The sequence below is a fragment of the Saccopteryx leptura genome, chromosome 3 (assembly GCF_036850995.1).
Source record: "Saccopteryx leptura isolate mSacLep1 chromosome 3, mSacLep1_pri_phased_curated, whole genome shotgun sequence".
In the NCBI taxonomy this organism is placed as follows: Eukaryota; Metazoa; Chordata; class Mammalia; order Chiroptera; family Emballonuridae; genus Saccopteryx; species Saccopteryx leptura.
Genome location: NC_089505.1, coordinates 139,803,524 through 139,827,921, shown reverse-complemented (window position 1 = coordinate 139,827,921; position 24,398 = coordinate 139,803,524). Strand labels below are relative to the sequence as shown.

At 37.4% G+C, this 24,398-nt stretch overlaps 1 pseudogene; it reads right to left on the bottom strand.

The window, feature by feature from the left end:
* Positions 1-458: 458 nt before the first annotated feature.
* On the bottom strand, positions 459-851 carry LOC136397698 (small ribosomal subunit protein uS8-like; annotated as a pseudogene).
* Between the last annotated feature and the right edge of the window lie 23,547 nt (positions 852-24,398).

Sequence of the window (24,398 nt, the reverse complement as noted above, 5' to 3'; positions counted from 1 at the left end):
TAGAAAGTTATACATGTAACTAAGGAAGAAACAGAAAAGGGCATACTTCCTGTGCTCAGAAGGAATAGACGTGAAAACATTATTGAGCAGCACTAAAATCTACTACAATCTTTTACTCATTTGGCTTTACTATTTATACCTACCTAATAACTTTAACCAGAAATATACACCATTAGATCTATATAAATGGCTGAAATTCTGATATTTATCACTACGTCCGCTCTATTTCCTACTACTGATAACCATTGATTGAAGAAGAAGACATACCTTTCCAACACTTCTGAATTTGACTTCTAACACTTTCAAAGAGGTTATCGATGACTACCATAAGTAGAACCTAAAATAATGTTGCCGTCTGAGGATAAAAACTGCAGAAAGAAACCACGAATGGCAAAATTAGTTTGTTGTTGTTGTTTTTGTCCTTTGAGGCATTTTATTTACATATATATATTACATCCCTAGAAATAGAATCCCAGTATTTTCCCTCCTGTGTGTTTTCATTTTGTTTCTTCATGGTCTGTGATGCTGACTGAGGTTGTCAGTACAGTGAAACCAAACTGACAGGATGGAAGCAGGTTGTACTATTTTTCTAGATCTTTGAGTTGCACATCAAATCTGGGGCTGATTACTCCACACTTGTTTAATCTGCCTGTGAGGTTCACAACAATTTTTCCAGCTCTGTGGTCATCAATAATTTCAAATTAGCCGATATAACCATGCTTCATTATCATAGTCAGAAACCCGACAATGACTTTGGAGCATGGCCTAATGAGAACCTGACATTTTCCTCTCTTTTCGGCATTGTTGATACTCTTGAGAGCATCAGACAGGACATTCATGCTCACCATCATTGTGAAATGGAGAGATGGCAGAAAGAGCCAAAATTAGTTCTTAGTAAAAATAGCTTACTCCAAAAGATATGTACGTGAGTCTATCTGGGGAATTCCAAGTCCAAGCAAAATAACTAGTGTGCAAAGTCAGGAAATATGTTTGAAAAAAAGAAAGAAAAAAAATCCTTAATGTGTAGCTACTCAAGCTTTATTCCCATTGCAAGGGTGAGATTGATACTTTTTCCAGGTCTCTACATTTCCAGCTGAAAGCAAAAGTTATCCCACACTTATTACATACAAATAAATGCTGAATGTTAAAATATTTTCTTCTCCTTCTCTCTCTCCCTCCCTCCTTGACTTTTTTTTTTTTTTTTTTGACAGAGAGAGAGTCAGAGAGAGGGATAGATAGGGACAGACACACAGGAAGGGAGAGACATGAGAAGCATCAATTCTTCGTTGCGGTTCCTTAGTTGTTCAATGATTGTTTTTTCATATGTGCCTTGACCAGGGGGTTACAGCAGAGTGAGTGACCCCTTGCCCAAGCCAGTGACCTTGGGCTCAGGCCAGCAACCTTGGGCTTTAAATCGGCAATCTTTAGGCGCAAGCCAACAACCATGGGGTCATGTCTATGATTCCACACTCAAGGCAGCAACACTGCGCTTGAGCTGGTGAGCCTATGCTCAAACCAGATGAGCCCGCACTCAAGCCAACAACCTCAGGGTTTCGACACATGGGCCTTCTGCGTCCCAGTCCAATGTTCTATCTACTGTACCAGAGCCTGGTCAGGGGCTCCTTCTTGACTTTTATGTTAAGTACTCTCAAATGTTCTTCCTCTATTATGGAAGTGGTGAAAGCTTCTTAACATTCCAGAATAACTCCCTAGAATAAGATGAGTAAGCTACAGCCCATAAGCAGAACCCAAACTACATTGTTTTCGTGACCCATCAGCTAGTAATGGCTTTTAAATTTTGAAAGGGTTATAAAAACAAAAGGAAAAAAAAATATTCAACAGTGACCATATGCAGCCTGCAAAGCCTAAATTATCATATTTACTATCTGGAACTTTACAGAAAAAGTCTGCCTATTCTTGCTCTAGAATGAAAAGCCACATATTGATGGTATATCTATGATTCAAGTTCAATGATACCATGAAATTCCATCAGGACGTTGGGAAGCATGGATAATATATACATATATATATGCATATACATATATGTACCACAAGAACTTACAGGTATACCTAACTCCTAGAAGACAACTTTTCCAAAATAAGAAGTCATGAATATCTAGGAAATATGGACTTTGAGATAAAAAATTTTCCTTTGTATGAAGAATTTGTTAAAACTCCCCCAGGTGGCAAAATTAGCAATTTCTCTGTATACCAGGCATTTCTCTATGGAGATGAGCACAGAATATTTTATGGTAATCCAGATTTAAAATATGATGAAATTTTAATATGAGTCAAATTTCCACACATATGTTAATATCATCTAAGAGTATTCACAATTAGTACCAGAAAGATGTAGTATATAAAAAGAGTAAGAAATTGTTATAAAATCTCAGAAAAAGAAAACTAAGGGAGAGTCTCTTGAAGCTCACTTTAGAAAGATAACAGAAACCTCACCTAGAGGTTATTGAAATGATTGATAGACAGATGATAGATAGATAGATAGATAGATAGATAGATAGATAGATAGATAAATGGTTTCTAGAATACTATAGAGAAAATTACAGATGAATGACTCTTTCAACATATGATTCTATCAATTAGAATGTATTTTGTTTTCAATAACAGAAAATCTAATGAATAGTAAAAATAAGACATTATTTACTCAGACTTATACATGGAGGAGGCAACCCAGGGTTCATTCCACTGCTAAACAGCATCATCATCATGAACCAAGCGCTTTCTCCCTTATGTTCCAACTCCTCAATGTGCTGGCTGTTTTTCTCTGTCAGTCACGGGATGACTACTGTGGTTCCAAAAAAGTATCATTTCACCAATATTTTAAGAGAGATGTAAAGGGAAGAGACGATACCAAGGACTTCTCTTCATATGCTTGTCCCTTTCATTAGGAAGCAAATTATCTTTCTCAGAAGGTCGTCAACAGTCTTTACCTTATATCTTTTGGGCAAGAACAAATACAAATATTTGGCTTTCTGACTTCTAGTGTAAAGAGATAAGAGATAAAAATAATAATAAAGGGTAAAGAAATGCTTTGTGGTCACCAGCCAATCAGATATGCTACTAATCTGAATGATATTGAAGGATTTTATTAAAGAAAATAACTACATTTTCTATCATCACTATGAGAGATAGAACATATTGCCTGTACACCAGGCCATCTCATATTCAGGGTCAACAGCACTAAATCTACTAAGAAGAATTTGCTGTACGATGAAATTGTAAAATGACAAAAAATGGTTTTAAACAAGAGAATTTCTTGGTGCATAAATTGAATATATGTGGAATATTTTTGTTGGAGAGTGTATATATATATATATATTTCAATAATGTCATCTCTAAAATTTTTTTGGAACATTCATATAAAAACAACTTTATGGAAAATTTATAACTCACAAAAGAAATTCAGTCTTATTTTTCTATATTTCCATATAATTAATCCTTTAATATTTATTCATATATATTCTTAGCTGTATTTTTATAAGCAGTACTGTCCAGTTTACTTAAAAAGTTTAATCACCAGATTTAATTTCTAATAAATTTAAACTTTTATTTAAGCAAACTCACATTAAAATATTTACTATTTCACATCACTAAGAATTTTTTTCCAAGTATCTTTGGTCTTAAGGGTACAGTTTATTGTGTAATTTTAACTATTTGCATAAACAACATCAACAATAAAGCCCATGGCCACCTCTTATCTTCACATCAAGCATGTGAAAGATACTCTAGGTAGGAAAAAAACACACATGACTCAGAAGATGTCATTCTTGGCCTGGAGGAATCAACTGGTTTAATAAAAAGAGAAGAATAGCCTGACCTGTGGTGGTGCAGTGGATAAAGCGTCGACCTGGAAATGCTGAAGTCTCCGGTTCGAAACCCTGGGCTTGCCTGGTCAAGGCACATATGGGAGTTGATGCTTCCAGCTCCTCCCCCCTGTCTCTCTTTCCTCTCTCCCTCTCTCTTCTCTCTAACAATGAATAAACTAAAAAAAAAAAAAAAAAAAAGAGAGAAGAATAAAAAAGAAGACGATGACTAAATCCTGAGACTTGGGTTCTATTTTCACTCCACCATTTCATTTATTCACAAAATATTATCATCACCTAGTATAGAAAAGGCACTGAGATGAAAGTGGAGGCTTGGACATTCAAGGACTGACTGTCTATCAAAGACAACTGTGACATCAGGTTGAAAGTCATAAGGAGAGTAAGGGAAATATGAACAATTACAAAATGTTACAACAGTGGAGCTCACGGTGACCAAGCATGAAAGGAAGAAACCATGGTGCCTATTGAAATTAACAAGATATTAGAGTCGACAAAAGTAAAAGGTATGTGATAAAACTACAGGGACTTGCCTGACCAGGTGGTGACACAATGAATGAAGCACTGACCTGGGATGCTGAGGACCCAGGTTTGAAACCCTGAGGTCGCCAGCTTGATCACAGGCTCAGCAGCTTGAGCTGGGGGTGACCGGCTTACACGTGGGATCATAGACATGAGACCCATGGTCACAGGTTTGAGCCCAAAGGTCACGGGCTTGAAGCCCAAAGGTCACTGGTTTGTGCCCAAGGTCGCTGGCTTGAAGTCCCAGGTCACTTGCTTGAGCCCAAGGTTGCTGGCTTGAAGTCCCAGGTCACTGGCTTGAGCCCAAGGTTGCTGGAGCCCCACAGTCAAGGCACATATGAGAAAACAATCAATGAACAACTAAAGTGCTGTGACAACAAGCTGATGCTTTGGAGAGTCATCAACATTTTTTTACAAGGAAGTTAAATAATCAGTCATAACTAAAGTCTAGGAAGAATGGGATCAGACGAATTGATGGTGAGAAGACTGCAGGCTCAGAGACGAGTGAAAAGAGTATTGCAAATAGATGAGATATGCTGAGGTGATGGGGGTCTGAACAAATACAGATACTGTAGAACAATGAGGAAAGGTCAGAGGGTAGACAGAAAACACTCTCACCCTTGGCTCTTTTCAGAATTACTGGTGGAATTTTTTAAATGCAGATGCATAGGAAAAGAAAGGAATATGAATTGTAAAGAAGAATCAAGAATAATAGATACACAGAAGGAAAGATGCTCAGCCTCATTAGATATCAAGAAAATATAAATTAAAATCACTATGGAAACAAAACTTGGGCATTAACAAGTAAGCACAGAGATATGGAACAACCCAAATTTTCATGCATGACTGTGGCCATAAATTGATATAACCACTATGGAAAAAACCACTTTGTCATTATCTTGAAAAGTTTAAAATATAAATGCAAAGATCTAGTCCAACAATTCCCCTCCTAGATATATGCCCTAGAGAAGCTATTTAACATGTACACCTGGCAAAAAAGAGGAAAGAAGGGAGGGAAAGTGAGAAGGAGGGAAAGTGAGAGGGAGGGAAGGAGGGAGGAAGGGAGGGAGGGAGGGAAGGAGGGAGGGAGGGAGAGAGAGAGGGAGGGAGGGAAGAAAAAATCTAACTCTTCATCCATGGGAGAGTGGATGAATAAATTAGGCTAAAGTGATAAGTACAGTGTATACTAAATAAATGAATCCCATGTAGTCACCAGCATGGATGAATAGAAACTCATTTATCCATGGGGGGGAGGGGAGGCAAGTAAACATTATATGTAGTATGACAACATTTATATAAAATCCAAACAAATTTGACCATTTATTGTTTAGGAAGGCACATATGTGTATATGTAAAAAAAAAAAAAAAACTGTAGCCCTGGTCGGTTGGCTCAGTGGTAGAGCGTCGGCCTGGCGTGCAGAAGTCCTGGGTTCGATTCCCAGCCAGGGCACACAGGAGAAGCGCCCATCTGCTTCTCCACCCCTCCCCCTCTCCTTCCTCTCTGTCTCTCTCTTCTCCTCCCGCAGCTGAGGCTCCATTGGAGCAAAGATGGCCCCGGGCGCTGGGGATGGCTCCTTGGCCTCTGCCCCAGGCGCTAGAGTGGCTCTGGTTGCGACAGAGCGAGGCCCCGGAGGGGCAGAGCATCGCCCCCTGGTGGGCAGAGCTTCGCCCCTGGTGGGCGTGCCGGGTGGATCCCAGTCGGGCACATGCGGGAGTCTGTCTGACTGTCTCTCCCCGTTTCCAGCTTCAGAAAAATACAAAAAACTAAGCCTTAGGCTATAACGACTGGGCTTGCTTTTTTTTATTAAAAAAAAAAACTGTAATGAAATCTAAAAGAAAGATAAGAATAACATTCAGAATAGATATTACTCTTGAAGGGAGGGAGAAGAAAAGGAGAGACCAAGAGTACATTAGTCCTCTCTAACCTTTGGGGAGATACTCCAAGACCCTCAGTGGATGCCTAACATCATGGACAGTCCCAAAACCTATATATACTACTTTTTTCCTTTAAATACATTAGTGTGATAAAACTTAATTATCAATTAGGCACAATAAGAGATTACCAATAATAGCTAATAATAAAACAGAACAATTATAAAAATAAAATAAAATAAAAAGCAAAGACCTGGAAAAAATAGAACAATTATAACAATATACTATAATAAAAATTATGCGAATGTGGTCTCTCTCTCAGAAAACTAGCACAAATTTCTTTTTCCTTCCTCACAATTTCACTGATAGATTTGTTTTTACCATAGATCTTAGCAAGAGATTTTTTTTTTCTTTTCTTACTAAATCGAGAACTTTCTCCTTTTCAAGTAAAGAAAGCACTTTATGGTTTCTCTTTGGCATAGCAGAGTTGCCAGCATCACAACTTTTGCAATTTTAGGTCATTATTAAGTAAAACAAGGGTTACTTGAACACAAACACAGTGATACCATAACCAAAGCAACGGCTAAGCGACTAACGGGCAGGTCATATGTCCAGCGTGGAAATGCCAGACAAAGGGACGATTCCCCTCCCAGATGGAATGGAGCAGAATGGCACACTCAAAGCAACACACGATTTATTTATTTATTTATTTATTTATTTATTTATTTATTTGTATTTTTCTGAAGCTGGAAACGGGGAGAGACAGTCAGACAGACTCCCGCATGCGCCCGACCGGGATCCACCCCGCACGCCCACCAGGGGTGATGCTCTGCCCACCAGGGGGCAATGCTCTGCCACTCCGGGGCGTCGCTCTGCCAGGACCAGAGCCACTCTAGCGCCTGGGGCGGAGGCCAAGGAGCCATCCCCAGCGCCCGGGCCATCTTTGCTCCAATGGAGCCTTAGCTGCGGGAGGGGAAGAGAGAGACAGAGAGGAAGGAGGGGGCGGGGGTGGAGAAGCAAATGGGCGCTTTTCCTATGTGCCCTGGCCGGGAATCGAACCCGGGTACCCCACACGCCAGGCCGACGCTCTACCGCTGAGCCAACTGGCCAGGGCTGCAACACACGATTTAAATTTATCAGTTGTTTATTTCTGAAATTTTCCATTTAATGTCTTCAGATGGCAATGGACAACGCATAACTGAAACCTTAGAAAGCATCGCCAAGGAAAGGAGTGGGGGATGGGGGAGCTACTTAATATGAGAGACCACAGCTCTATTGGTAATGGTCTCTTTTGTTTTCCTTGGGTTGCTAAATGAAGTCCTTTATTTTGTATTTATAACTTATTTTTGTATTCCATATTGTATTTATTCTTCAATATCTATGATGAAGCTCACACAATACCAACATAGATACTTTTACCCCCACATATTCAGAGATGGTTTTCAAGAGTGGTAGCCTGTCTCCAAGCCCTCACAGGTGACCTGTCATGTGTGCCAGGAATGAGAACCACTGTTCCAGGAAAGAGAAACCGGCAGGGGATGAACAATTTACTGTTAGGTTGTAGGATAGGAGTATAAAATGACACTCAATTTTGAGTTGCTTTTTCTAAAAAGAGAAACGGATACTTTTATAACCAAAATAGAGAATTCAGAAGAAAAATTGGATTAAGGAGAACCACATACAAGGTAAGTTTAAGATATAAGTACAGCTATGATCACTTGTTGAAGGTAACTGGATAAAGCAGTTAATTTTCATTAAATGAAGAACTCTTATCTGTCTAAAGACCAAAACTGGACAAAGTAGATTTCTTTGGGAGATAGCTTCCAGCCCCAAGAATTATTATATAGAATCTATGCTACTTTCCAGGAAAATGAGGCAAAAGACCTTGTTAAAAAGCTTTAAAATTAAAGAGTTTTTAAAAATAAAACATAACAGGATTAGAGCTTCCCAAACCTTCAATCTTCTACAAAGGGTATCTCCCTGCGCTTATCTGCATTGAAAGGGATAACTGTTGCTATGGCAATTACTCTCCTACAACCTTAAACAAGAGTAAAAAGGCTGCTGTTTATAAATGACACACCACTTTACGCTTTCTAGGTGCAGTATGAGCTGTGTGCCCTGTGCCGGACCTGGCTGTGGTCAAGTTGGAGTCATTATTACTGAACAAGTGCCCTGTCCCCTGTTCTACACTTATCTCTCCTCAATGGATTCGCACAAGCTGTAGGGTTTGCAAATTATGGTCAGGATACCTGAAATTCTTTATTGTGATTCTAAGTAGCTGAATGGATTCTGAGGCTCTGGGGAAAGAAATTTCCCCTGCTGGGGTCGTCCACGTACCACAATGAACACTGACTTATTTTACAGGGATACATACAAGAGTCCAGAAGTAATGAGTGCTTATCAAATTTCACCTAATTTCACTTACCCTGCTCCTTCCTCAGAACTAAAAGTGGAATGAGGGAGTAATTATCACTATAATTATTTCCAGAGTAATTATTGGAGCAACCACTGATTGTCAATATTCCACATCATCATATTATTTATTATACTAAAACATTGAGGTAAATATTATTCTTATTTTGCAGATGAAAAACCTAGAAATTGCCTGACCTGTGGTGGCACAGTGGATAAAGCATCGACCTGGAAATGCTGAGGTCGCCGGTTCAAAACCCTGGGCTTGCCTGGTCAAGGCACATATGGGAGTTGATGCTTCCAGCTCCTCCCCCTGTCTCTCTCTCTCTCTCTCTCTCTCTCTCTCTCTCTGTCTCTCTCTCTCCCTCTCTCTCTCCTCTCTAAAATGAATAAATAAAATAAAAATTTAAAAAAAAAGAACCTAGAAATTAAAGGGAATAATTATTTTTCCCATGGTCTCACTGTTTTCAGGAGTAGAGACTGAATTAAAACCTAAATCAAAGGAGTTTAAAATATTTTTTAAACAACCTAGTTCCAACTTTATTTAAAACCTATGCTCTTATTCTGCCTCTAGACCTCCTATTAAGGTAACTTTCATGACCCCATTGAATCTCTTATACTAATACACATTTCTGACCATACATAATCTAATTCTCTAAATGAGAAAGCAATGACTTGATGAATCATTATGGTTTCATATTTTACTTTAACCATAAAACTGCTCAAAGTTCAAAAAGTGCATGTCCTAACTTACAACATTGGAAGTTCCACTTTTTTTTCTGTAGTGAATTATTGAAATTGGTTCCAGTCATTCAAGGAGGAACTAGCCGACTTGAATATACTGCAGAGAGAAAAGCTCTCTGTACCTCAAATATAGGATCTTGACTGCACTCCCACGCTTGATCTTTGTCTCTAAAAGATAAATATTGTCACTATCACTTCTACCTTTTAAAGTCTGAACAAACCTAAAAATAATCACTTATTTGTCCCTTTGGCTCCAATGCAGTATTTGACAGCAAAGACCTTTCCTAACCAAATTTTACAGGGTTTTTTCCTAATCAATCTCCTGCTTATGTATAATACTGCCCTTATTCTTTACCTTCTGTTTTTCTTAAACCAATTTTTCTGAAACTATACATTCTTCGTTTATTCTATCTCTGGGGTCATTCTTTCTCAAGCTTCTTTAATTGTCACAGCAAATATTTCCCTGCTATTTACAGTACAATTAAAAACCGTAACAAACAGCAGGGAAAATGACCAAAGAGATATTAAATGAAGTCATATTAGTAAGCACTGGAGACTAAGAGCAAATAGCAAAGTCATTCAGAATCAGCTCTGGAGTTAGACTAATCAAATCACATTTCCAGCACATCTTCTGGCTTTGTGACAGTCAATTATTCAATCACCAAATATTGAGAGCTACAATGTACCAAGCATAGAAACAGGTGTTAAACAGGCAGTGGTAAACAAAACAATTAGGTCCCTTATGGTCCATTATTTTAATGTTTGCTAAATATTTCAGTTTTCCTTTCTGAGGTGCCATCTTTATTAGAGGATTTTAGATAGCCATCCTGTTGTACTTAGTAATGGTCACGTGACTTCCCTCAGCCAATGAAACACTGACCGAAATTCAAAAGCTATCATGTAGTTCTGTGTAGCTTTTCTTTCTGCTATGACAACTAAGCTTCCAGGTAAAAACTAGTCTGTGAGACTGATCCCAGAGAGAAATCTGAGTGTAGCATAATGGCATCCAACTCACAATGAACATGCAGTGTGAATAAGAAACCAATTTTGCTGTGTTGAGTTTTGAAGTCACTGAAATTTCGGGATTTTATTACTGCAGGATATCCTGGCCTATCTTAAGTTTTACTATCCCTTGCTTTACTAAGCTCACAGTCCAGTGGTAGGAAGAACATTAAGGAAATAACAACACAATAAAGAGTAATATCTCTAAGCTTCAACTTCTTTATTTGCATAATAACATTCACCTATTAGATGTATTGCAGAGAGCTTAAAAGGACAACATAAGTACAGTTAACTTTTATACATGTATTAAACATCTATTATATAACAAGCCCTTAAATAATTGAGGAAAATATGGTTCTAGCCTTTGAGTATTTCCCAATATTTATAAGAAGACCCCAGAATAACCAAAAAATTACAGTTCTGTATGTATGGTGTGGAAAACACAAGCAAGGAAGTTACTCTGCAAGGCAAAACTGAGCTCACCAGAGGAAAAGTAGTTTTCCCCAAAGAAAGGAACAGTATCTAGAATGAAGGAAGGAAGAGCAAAGGGCCTGAGAAACAAGTAAAAACATGAAGAAGAAGAAAAAAGACCACAGCACTGTAGAAAAGTGCAAGAAACTTAATAAAGCTCAAGAATAGAACTCAAATAGGAAAGAAACAAGACACCAGGGAAGGCACTTATGCAGAGTCTTATGGGGGGAGGGGGTTGAACTAGTGTGCAAGGCCAAGACTTTCATTTTATCACACAGGAAGCTACTACGGATTTAAACAGGGAAATAACCACAGCCAGATTTGCATTCCAGAAGGCAGTGCTGAGGGTGGAAGGGTCTAGAGCAGAGGTGAGTTAGAAGGCAGCTGAGGCATTCTAAATGAGGTATGAAGAGACCAAAACCAATGGCAGTGGCAGTAGAGCAAAGAATTTAGCTTTGTATTCTGGTAAATAAAGCGGAAAGGCCCAGATATTTTTCTCTGACAAAAGAAATCTTACAAATTTATCTGGACAAAAATTTTCCTGAGGTGTTAGTCTTTTAGGAATGACTATAGTATGTGGATCCTTACAAAATGTAAGTCATATAGCACAATGAACTTTATCTTCAATTACAACTTCACAAATGATATTTTTATAATATGTATTATTGTGAGATAAGAAATTATACATATTTGTTGAAAATACAGGGAAGGCTATGTAGACTAAAATGCATAAATAATCTAAATAATCCAACTACCAAAAGAAAACTATCATTAATTTTTAGTGGATATTCTTCTAGCCCTTTTTGTTTATTCATATATGTACAAAATACAACCAAAATTCTATTTTATTATTTTTATTTATTTTTAAAATACTCTACTTATTAATTTTAGAGAGAGGACAGAGAGAGACAGAGAAAGATAAAAGGGAGGAGCAGAAAGCATCAATTCTACTCGGATGTGCCTTAACCTGGCAAGCTGAGGGTTTCAAACTGACAACCTCATTGTTGCAGGTCCACTCTTTATCCCCTGGTCCAACAGGTCAGGAAAAATTCTGTTCTTTTAAAAAAGAAAATTTATATATAGAATCTGGCCAACATGTCAGTAAGAGTTGCAATTATAAAGATGGGGGAACTAGAGTTTGATATATCACTGCTGGAAAAAAATAAAGCCAATTCATGTGTACACTCCAGTGACTTAAGACTCCCCAATAACCCTACACACACACACACACACACACACACACACACACACACACACTTTCTACTGTTAGAAAAGTCTCATTTCATATTTAAGGCTCAGGCCGTTCCTTTTAAGATTAAAACCTTACACTGACTTCAAAGTTCTTCTACTCCCCTGCTATCAGTAAAACCAAGCTTACGTTGACTCTTACAAGTTGTGAGTATAAAATGAGGCATCCTGACACATCTCCTCTTTCCCCTGAACAACTGACTCATCCAAGGAAGGAGAGAATAAAAGGGGCGCATCTCTCCTAATGTATCTGGGGGAGACAGGCATTCTCCCTCTGGTTCTTTTCTTGGTCATCGTTCCTCTATTAATAATAACACACCGGCTCTAGATGCCTTCTAAGCAGCAGACATCTCAATCATGTTCTTTTCATTGGGCCTCTCTTCCCAAACACTGTACTCCCCAAAAGACTGAAGACTAAACAACCATCTCTGCAGGGCACATAGTAACCTTTTCCTCAACTTTGGATCTCAGCTGCAAGACCAGATAATATTCTGTTTTATGAATATGTTTAGAAATATGTTATTTGTTTTGTTAAAAAAATTATGTTTCAAATTATAATTTTATAAAAATTACTTTAAAAAACATTTTAGAGACAGGCTGCTTACAAAATTAGAATTAAATTATATACATAATATTGTATCTTGTCCTTATTTATACTAGATCATATACATTTTCCCATATTCACTCAATATTCTTCAAAAAAATGGTCTCTATGACTTTTATCTAAATAGTATAATAGTCTTAAATCATACAATTGTTTTCCGCCTTTGCTCACCATAAATAATACTGTGGTTAACATACTTGATTATAAATCTTTGCAAAAACTCTTTGTTCACTATCTTAGATTTTATCTTAAAAGTGAAACTTGAGTATAAACATTTTATGGTTATTAATGCAAATTGATGATTTGACTTTAAAAAAACATTGTACCAATTTACATTTTTATCCACAGCTTAAAAGATCTTTTCACTACAAATTCTTCAATATTAGCTATTCTTTTTTCTGAAACCTTTTCTGAATTATCAATTTGATAGTCAAAATATGGTACCCTCTTGATTTAAGTTGCACTGCTTTGATTGCTATAGAAAATTAAAGTATTTTCAATTGTTTATCAGCTGTCAGGGTTTTGATTAATGAACTACAACCATACTCTCCACCTCCCCCCACACACACACACACGCGCGCGCGCTACACACATACCCTCAGTTTCTCTCTGTCACACACACACACACACACACACACAGTACATTAAAAATTAACAAAAATGAAGAATAACATTAACCAAAAAAATTAGCTTTCCTAATGTTTAGGGTAATTAGAAAAGAATTCTTAATTTTAGATAACAATTGGACATGTCAAGATTCTTCTGAAATTGAAGCGTAAGTAGCAGAGGTGCACCCACAGAAAAGAGAAAACACTGAGCCATGCATGTGTGATTTTTTTTCTCCCAAATTCTTACATAAGATAAGTAGATTCACCCCACTCAGCAGACTGAGAAATAAGGAAACAGCCCAAGGTCACTCTAGCTGAAGTCCTCTTATGTGGAAACATGAGGCAGGGAATGAGGGCCCACTCCTTACATAAGACATATGTGCAAATTATTTTATTGGTTGCCTTTATGGTCCTGGCCTATTTTTTTTCTAAGGACAATAGTATTTTTATTATTGGCTTAAGAGAATATTTTCTTTAATAAACATCTTTGTCATATACACATCAAATGTTTTCCTCACTTTATTTTTAGCTTATAATTTAATTGAGCCAATACTCTTAATTGTACATTTGAAACCTCTATAAACTTTTTTTGAAAAAAGCTTTATTTTAGTATTAGTATTATTTTTTATTTCTTTTCCTTTATAACTGTTATAACATTGAACTTATTGGGGTGACACTGGTCAATAGGACCATAAATTTATATTTTCATAAAATTTGCAAACATCACATGGAAATCCAATGTATACTACATTCATCCATTTTCCCACTAATGTGTTCTTACTATTTCAAAAGCCAATCCAAGATCCCATATTGCATTTCATTTGTTTGATTTCTAATTTTAGTTGTACTCATTTTTTACTTAATTTATAGAGCTAAGAGTGTTCGATTCCTTCTCCCAAACTGACCAATCATTTGATAAATAAACATTGTGTCAACTTATAAGTGACTTCCAAATAAATATTTCTTTTTTAAATTTTTTTATTAATTTTAATGGGATGACATTAATAAATCAGGGTACATATGTTCAGAGAAAACATCTCCAGGTTATTTTGACATTTAATTATGTTGCATACTCATCAAATAAATATTTCTTAAATTAAATTCCTACAAAAGCAGGAATGTGATATTTAATTTGGCTCTCAAAGCACAATATATGTGTGCTCAAAAATGTGCATTTACTGAAGAATGAACAAATACAATACATGTATTCTGGAAAGTGCAATAAATTTAGTATAGCCATGCACATCTGATAACCTAGAAAAAATAAACTATTTCATAAGTAGGTATTTATAGCTGGTATATTTGTAATACCCTGTAGCTGGGAAGGACTTAAATCTCAACCAATAAATAACAGATAAACAAAACTGGCATATCCATGAAGCAGAAAAAGAAAAGCCAGCCTGACCAGGTGGTGGCGCAGTAGATAGATCATCAGACTGGGATACAGAGGACCCAGGTTCGAGACCCCAAGGTCGCCAGCTTGAGCGTGGGCTCATCTGGTTTGAGCAAAAGCTCACAAGCTTGGACCCAAGGTCGCTGGCTCAAGCAAGGGGTTACTCGGTCTGCTAAAGGCCTGTGGTCAAGGCACATATGAGAAAGCAATCAACGAACAACTAAGGTCTCGCAATGAAAAACTGATGATTGATGCTTCTCATCTCTCTCGTTCCTGTCTGTCTGTCCCTGTCTATTCCTCCCTCTGTCCCTTTAAAAAAAGAAAAGAAAAGCCAAACATAAATGGATTAAATAATCCAATCAAAAAACATAGGGTAGCTGCGTAGATAAGAAAACAGGACCCACACATATGCTGTCTACAAGAGACACCTCAAAACAAAAGATAAACATAAACTGAAAGTAAAAGGTTGGAAAAAAATATTTCATGCAAATGGAAATTAAAAAAAAAAGTTGGGGTAGCAATACTTATATCTGAAAAAATAGACTTTAAAACAAAGGCTATCCAGTGGTATCTTGAGATATGAATTTAATTCGTTTTGTAACCGAGCTCATAAGTCAGTCAACTCATATATCAAACTGCCAATACTGGACCCGTGCACCAACACATCAACTACCAGCAGCTTCCCGAATCACAACTTGTATCTTGGAATTTTGCTCGGATCTTGAACAGAAATACAGACCTAGTGGCAGTTCGTATCTTAAAAATAAAAATTTGTATGTTGGTCTGTTCGTACCTCAAGGTACCACTTTATATATTAAGGGATAAAGAAGGTCACTACATGACAATAAAGGGAGCAATCCAACTATTATAAATATCTATGCACCTATCATAGGAGCACCTAAATATATAAAACAGACTTTGATGGACATAAAGGGTGAGATCAACAGCAATACTATAGTAGTAGGGGATTTCAATACCCCACTAACATCAATGAATAGATCCTCAAAAAAGAAAATTAACAAAAAAACAGCACACTTAAAGGACACATTAGATCAGGGGTTGGGAACCTTTTTGGCTGAGAGAGCCATAAACGCCACATATTTAAAAATATAATTCTGTGACAGCCATGAAACGACCCGTGTACTTTATGCATTATCCAATAAAATTTGGTGTTATCCCAGAGGACAGCTGTGATTGGCTCCAGCCATCCGCAACCATGAACATAAGCGGTAGGAAATGAATGGATTATAAAACATGAGAATGTTTTATATTTTTAACATTAATTTTTTAATTAAAGATTTGTCTGTAAGCCAGATGCAGCCATCAAAAGAGCTACATCTGGCTCGTAAGCCATATGTTCCCAACCCCTGCACTAGATCAACTGGATTTAATAGATATCTTCAGAACCTTTCACCCTAAAGCAGCAGAATATACATTCTTTTCAATTGCTCATGGTACATTCTCTAGGATAGACTACATGTTAGGGTTCAAAATGAATCTCAACAAATTTAAGAATATTGAAATCATATCAAGCATCTTCTCTGATCACAATGGCATGAAACTAGAAATCAACTACAACAGAAAAACTGAAAAATACTTAAACACTTGGAAACTAAATAGCATGTTATTAAATAATGAATGGGTTAACAATGAGATCAAAAAAGAAATAAAAGCATTCCTAGAAACGAATGAAAATGACCATACAACAACTCAAAATTTATAGGACACAGCAAAAGCAATCCTGAGAGGGAAGTTCATACCATTACTAAAGTCATACCTTAAGAAGCAAGAAAAAGCTCAAATAAACAACTTACCCCTGCATCTAAAAGAACTAAAAAAAGAACAGCAAGCAAACCTAGAGGAAGTAGAAGAAAGGAAATAATAAATATCAAAGCAGAAATAAATGACATAGAGGCTAAAAAACAATAGAGGATCAATGAAACCAAGAGCTGGTTCTTTGAAAAGGTAAACAAGATCAATGAACCTTTAACCAGGCTCACCAGGAAAAAAAGAGAGAGGACTCAAATAAATAAAAATAGAAATGAGAGTGGAAAAATAACAACTGACACAACAGAAATACAAAGAATTCTAAGAAAATACTATGAAAAACTATATGCCAAAATATTAGACAACCTAGGTGAAATAGACAAATTCATTGAAACATATATTTTTTCAAAAATCAATCTGGAAGAATAAAAAACCTAAACAGACCAATTACAACAAATGAGATCGAAATAGTTATCAAAAAACTCCCAACAAACAAAAGCCCTGGGCCAGATGGCTTCACAGGCGAATTCTACCAAATATTCAAAAAACTAACTCCCATCCTTCTCAAGCTATTTCAAAAAATTCAAGAGGAGGGAAAACTTCCAAGCTCTTTTTATGAGACAAGCATAATTCTGATTCCAAAACCAGGCAAAGACAACACAAAGAAAAAAAACTATAGGCCAATATCCTTGATGAATTTAGATGCTAAAGTCCTCAACAAAATATTAACAAACTGAATCCAGCAATACATGAAAAAAATCATACATCATGATCAAGTGGGATTTATTCTGGGGAGGCAAGGCTGGTACAATATTCTCAAATCAATCAATGTGATTCATCACATAAACAAAAGGAAAGAGAAAAACCACATGATAATATCAGTATATGCAAAAAAAAACCATTTGATAGAATCCAGAACCCATTTATGATCAAAACTCTCAGCAAAGTGGGAATACAAGGAACATATCTCAACATGATAAAGACTATCTTTGACAAACCCACAGCCAACATCATACTCCATGGGCAATAATTAAAAGCAATCCCCTTAAGTTCAGGAACGAGGCAGGGGTGCCCCCTTTCACCACTCTTATTTAACATAGTTCTAGAAGTCCTAACCACAGCAATCAGACAAGAAGAAGAAATAAAAGGCATCCAAATTGGAAAAGAAGAAGTAGAACTATCATTATTTGCAGATGATATGATATTGTATATAGAAAACCTTAACATTTCAGTCAACAAACTACTGGACCTGAAAAATGAATTCAGCAAGGTGGCAAGATATAAAATTAGTACTCAGAAATCAGAGGCATTTTTATATACCAACAATGAACTGTCAGAAAAAGAAATTAAGCAAACAATCCCCTTCAATATTACATTAAAAAAATTAAGTACCTAGGAGTAAATTTAACCAAGGAGGTTAAAGACTTGTACTCAGAAAATTATAAAACATTGATAAAAGAAATCAAGGAAGATACAAACAAGTGGAAGCATATACCATGTTTATGGATAGGAAGAATAAACATCATTAAAATGTCTATATTACCAAAGCTATTTATAAATTTAATGCAATACTAATTAAAATACCAATGATATACTTCAAAGATATAGAACACATATTCCAAAAATTTATATGGAACAAAAAAAAAAAAACACAAATAGCCTCAACAATCTCGAAAAAGAAGAATAAAGTGGGTGGTATCACACTTCCTGATATCAAGTTATACTACAAGGCCATTGTACTCAAAACAGCTTGGTACTGGCATAAGAACAGGCATGTATCAATGAAACAACAGAAAACCCAGAAATAAACCCGTACGTTTTTGGACAATTGATATTTGACAAAGGAGGTAAGAGCATACAATGGAGTAAAGACAGTCTCTTCAACAAATGGTGCTGGGAAAATGGAAAACCACATGCAAAAGAATGAACGGTGTCTAGTTTGTTTCCCTGCACAAATATTAATCCAAAATGGATCAAACATTTAAATATAAGATCTGAAACAATAAATTACACAGAAGAAAACATAGGTACTAAACTCATGGACCTTAGCCGTAGAGAACAATTTATGAATTTGACTGCAAAGGCAAGGGAAGTAAGGGCAAAAATAAATGAATGGGACTATATCAAACTAAAAAGCTTCTGCACAGCAAAAGAAACTAACAACAAAAAAATAGGCAGCCAACTAAATGGGAGATGAAATTTGCAAACAGCAGGTCCGATGAGGGGTTAATATCCAAAATATATGCCTGACCAGGCGGTGGCGCAGTGGATAGAGCGTCGGACTGGGATGCGGAAGGACCCAGGTTCAAGACCCCGAGGTCGCCAGCTTGAGCGCGGGCTCATCTGGCTTGAGCAAAGAGCTCACCAGCTTGGACCCAATGTCGCTGGCTCCAGCAGGGGGTTACTCGGTCTGCTGAAGGCCCACAGTCAAGGCACATATGAGAAAGCAATCAATGAACAACTAAGAAGTCGCAATGCGCAACGAGAAACTGATGATTGATGCTTCTCATCTCTCTCCGTTCCTGTCTGTCTGTCCCTGTCTATCTCTGCCTCTGTAAAAAAAATAAAAAAATAAATATCTTAATATCCAAAATATATAAAGAATTCACAAAGCTCAGCAACAAACAAGCAAATGATCCAGTTAAAAAATGGGGAGAGGACCTGAACAGACACTTCTCCCAAGAGAACATACAAATGGCCAATAGATATATGAAAAGATGCTCATCTTCACTAGCTATTTGAGAAATGTGAATCAGACCTACAATAAGATACCACCCACACCTGTTTGATTGGCTATTATCAACAAGACGGGTAATAACAAGTGTTGGAGAGGCTGTGGAGAAAAAGGAACCCTCATTCACTGCTGGTGGGAATGTAAATTAGTATAACCATTATGGAAGAAACTATGGTGGTTCCTAAAAAACTTAAGAATAGAACTACCACATGACCCAGAAATTCCTCTATTGAATATCTACCTCAAAACTAAAAAACACTGGTATGTAAAGACACATGCACCCCCATGTTCATCACAGCATTATTCTCAGTGGCCAAGACATGGAAATAACCAAAGTGTCCCTTGACATAAGATTGGATAAAGAAGAGGTGGTACATATATACAATGGAATACTACTCAGCCATAAGAAATGATGACATAGTGCCATTTATGACAACATAGATGGGCCTTGAGAACATTATACTGAGCAAAATAAGTAAATCAGGAAAAGCTAAGAACTCTATGATTTCACACATAGGTGGGATATAAAACCAGGACTCATGGACATAGATAAAAGTGAAGTTGTTACCAAGGGGAGGGGGATATGGGGAAGGGAGTGAGAGAAAGGGAGTAAAGAGGGACAAATATAAGGTGATGAAAAATGATTTGACTTTGGGTGATAGATATACAACATAATTAACAGTTCAAATGCTATAGAAATGTTTACTTGAAACCTATGTACTCTTATTGATCAATGTCACCCTGTTAAATTTAATTTTCTAAATAAAATTTTTTAAAAAAATTAAAATACCAATGACATACTTCAAAGATATAGAACACATATTCCAAAAATTTATATGGAACCAAAAAAGGACACAAATAGCCTCAGCAATCTTAAAAAAGAAGAATAAAGTGGGAGGTATCACACTTCCTGATATCAAGTTATACTACAAGGCCATTGTACTCAAAACAGCCTGGTACTGGCATAAGAACAGGCATATAGATCAATGGAACAGAACAGAGAACCCAGAAATAAACCCACAGTTCTATGGACAACTGATATTTGACAAAGGAGGTAAGGAAATACAATGGAGTAAAGACAGCCTCTTTAACAAATGGTGTTGGGAAAATTGGACAGCTACCTGCAAAAAAATGAAACTAGATCACCAGCTTACACCACTCACAAAAATAAACTCAAAATGGATAAAAGACTTGAATGTAGGCCGTGAAACCATAAGCATCTTAGAAGAAAACATAGGCAGTAAGCTCTCCGACATCTCTCGGAGCAATATATTTGCTGATTTATCTCCACGGGGAAGTGAAATAAAAGACAGGATAAACAAATGGGACTATATCAAACTAAAAAGCTTTTGCACAGCTAAAGACAACAAGAACAGAATAAAAAGACAAACTACACAATGGGAGAACATATTTGACAATACGTCTGATAAGGGGTTAATAACCAAAATTTATAAAGAACTTGTAAAACTCAACACCAGGAAGACAAACAACCCAATCCAAAAATGGGCAAAAGAGATGAATAGACACTCCTCCAAAGAGGACATACAGATGGCCAATAGGCATATGAAAAAATGCTCAACATCACTAATCATTAGAGAAATGCAAATTAAAACCACAATGAGATATCACCTTACACCAGTCAGAATGGCGCTTATCAACAAAACAACACAGAATAAGTGCTGGCGAGGATGTGGAGAAAAGGGAACCCTCCTGCACTGCTGGTGGGAATGCAGACTGGTGCAGCCACTGTGGAAAACAGTATGGAGATTCCTCAAAAAACTGAAAATCGAACTGCCTTTTGACCCAGCTATCCCACTTTTAGGAATATACCCCAAGGACATCATAGAACGGCTCGAAAAGGAGAAATGCACCCGCATGTTTGTGGCAGCATTGTTCACAATAGCGAAGATCTGGAAACAGCCCAAGTGTCCGTCAGAGGACGAGTGGATTAAAAAACTTTGGTACATATATACTATGGAATACTACTCAGCCATAAGAAATGATGACACCGGATCATTTACAATAACATGGATGGACCTTGATAACATTATACGGAGTGAAATAAGTAAATCAGAAAAAAAACTGCAATGAATCCATACATAGAAGGGACATAAAAATGAGACTCAGAGACATGAACAAGAATGTGATGGCAACAGGGGCGGGGGGTTGGGGGAGGGGGGATGGGGTGAAGAAGGAGAGAGGGGTTAGGGGAGGGGAGGGGCACAAAGAAAAGCAGATAGAAGGTGACAGAAGACAATTTAACTTTGCGGGAGGGGTATAAATTATAAAGGAAAGGCAGAGGCAAAAAGAGTACTTATTGTGTGAATCAATTTACATAAAATTCTAGAGCTACAAATTACGCTACAGTGAAATAAAGGAAATCAGTGGTTGCTAAGAGGGAGAAATGAAGAATAAACTGCAAAGCAGCAGGAGGAAACTTTTTAAGATAATAGCAATAGATAGTTGTGGCAGTCACACAAGAGGATACTATTGTCAAAATCACCAAATTGTAGACTTTAAGTGAGTGTAATTCATTATAATAAGAAATGCTCCAATAAATTGTTTAGAAAACATTGTAGAAAGTGCATAATACATTGATTATAGAAATATATATTACAATTCATCCTTGATCAATTTATTTCATCTTTATAAATTTGTTTTCCTGTGTTGTCTACATCACACACATACATATTTACGCACACACGCGCACACACACACACACAATGATATGATAGTGTGCTTTAAAAAAATTTAATCATAGGGATGTGGAAGCAAGAAAAACTTTAAATACTAATACCAATCTATCAAACTAGAGGAAAAGAGTGATGCTATGTCTCTTGAGCTGTTTCTGCCAACCAGCAGCTGCCTCAAGCAAGGCTTTGGCAAGCAACGTGCTTTAGTCAATTAGTCAATTCACAACTGAACTTTCTGTCAAGTGTTCCCAGTGCCCCGGTCCTTCTGTTCACCTGGCTCTCTACTTGGGTATTGCCCAAGCTCAAAACTTGGCCTTCTGCATTGTTCTGTCTTCTTTCTAAACCTTTCCTTAGGATCACAAGAACACTCATGGCTTCTAATATCATTGCAACGCGGAAGACGAACAAATCTACAATGCCTCCTGCCTGTTGGACATACCATTTTCCAAACTTCTATCCTGACTCAAATTCGTTATTTCCAATCATATATCTTCCCCATCCAATTCTCTTTCCTACTCTCGCATTACTGCCAAAGAAAAAAATTACTCTGACGCTATCTTTGATTCTTTCTCCATTTTTTAAAAATTACAAATCCTGCTGATTTGACCCTCAGGCCCTAATTTGCTACCAGTGGCTGTGACTCCGGGACACAACAGAAGACCCTCTCCTCAGGAACACACCACACTGCTATGGTACACAACATTTTTAACACAGTCTTGCACATGATCTCCACCTCAACCACGAACATCTGTATCACTATGTTGTTCACTTCTAAAACCTGGTTTTTGATGTGGCTCTTTCTTGAGTATTCCAGAATCATTTTCCAAGTACTGTCCAGATACTTGTTATTTTGTGTTGCACAGATATCTCAAATTTGGGATGTTCAAAACTCCCCACTGACAACTTGCACCTTTTTTTTTTCACTAAAATTAATGAAAAGTTTAAATAAATGTCAAAAAACTAATTAAAATGGTAACTTGAATATTATTATTGACTTCTTTCTCTCCACACTCTTCACATCTAAATGATTATTAGGATGGCCTGACATAATTGGCTAGGGTGCAAATACAGCTTCCTTTGCCAAGGTGGGAGATATACATATATTTCTGACATTAGGCCTATGTATTCACTCAATTCTTTTCTGGATGAATATACAATGAGGGAGTGACTCATTCCTTTTCAGTTTAGTAGCCAATACTCTAAATCCTCAATACCTTATTCTTGGATTCCTTCGGCATCTTCCTAACTCCCTGTTCCCAATCTCTTTTCAGTTCTAACATGCCCCACCATGTCTTAAAATAGATGCATCACTTTCTTCACCATCCCCTTACAGAAACTTCAGCATCTTAAGTCTTTCTATTCCTGACACAGTCTCTCCAGGGTGGACTGGGCCTTTTAGAAAGAATCTGATAGTCAAATAGAAAACAGAAAGGCTAGAGAATAACTGTTTAAGGGTATACACCTTCCTCACCTCCCCCGCTCAGCTCAGTGCTATTTCCTGCGTTATCCTGGGGGACTTAAGAATAGAGCTTCCTAACCAACATGCCACTGGATATCACTTTTTGTTTTTGTTTGTGTCTTTTCTTTTAAGCGAAAGGAAGGGAGATAGAGAGACAGACTCCCACATGAACCCTGACCGGGATTCACCTGACAACCCTTATCTGGGACCCATGCTTGCTACAGAGCTACTTTTTAGTGCTTGAAATGGAGGCTCCAAAGAGCCATCCTCAGCTCTCGGGGCCAAATCAATTGAGCCATGGCTGCAGGAGTGGAAAAGAGAGAGAGGGGGGGGGGGGGAGGGAAGAAAGAAGAAGCTGATGGCACTTTTCCTGTGTGTCCTGACTGGGAATTGAACCCGGGACTTCCACACACCAGGCTGACGCTCCACCACTGAGCCAACTGGCCAGGGCCCACTGTATATCATTTTGTACAGGAAGCTGAGATATGCATCCCCTCCCACACTATAGCCATGCAATTGCTGGAACTAAAAACAGTGTTACCTATGCACCTTATGTGTTCCCTACAAATATTAACATCTCCAATGTATATAAAGACAAAAGACCAAAAAATAAAACATTTGAGAAGCATTTCAAAAATCAAAATAGGCCCTCGAGCATCTAAAAACAATGAATCTACATCATCGCATTTTATTGTCTGGGGAATTCAATGCCATCACCTATAGTTAAATTATGTTTGGAAGGAATCTGGCTCGGTTGGCTTCAGGCCAGGGGAAGCAGCAGCAGATGAGACATGCTGCTTTTCATGGTTATACAAGTCAGGCGTGGCCGGGCACGGAGAGTTGTCATCTAAGGGAGGAGGCCCACGGGGAAACTAAATCAGGTCAGTAACTAACCTCCAAGAGGACCCAGGAACCTCCAAAAGGAATCCTCAGAGCAGAAGCTGAAAGCCAGGAGCAGAACCCAGAAATGAGTCAGAGGAAACGCCACAAAAGGTCAGACCTTGGAGAGGGAAGTGAGAGATGCCAAACA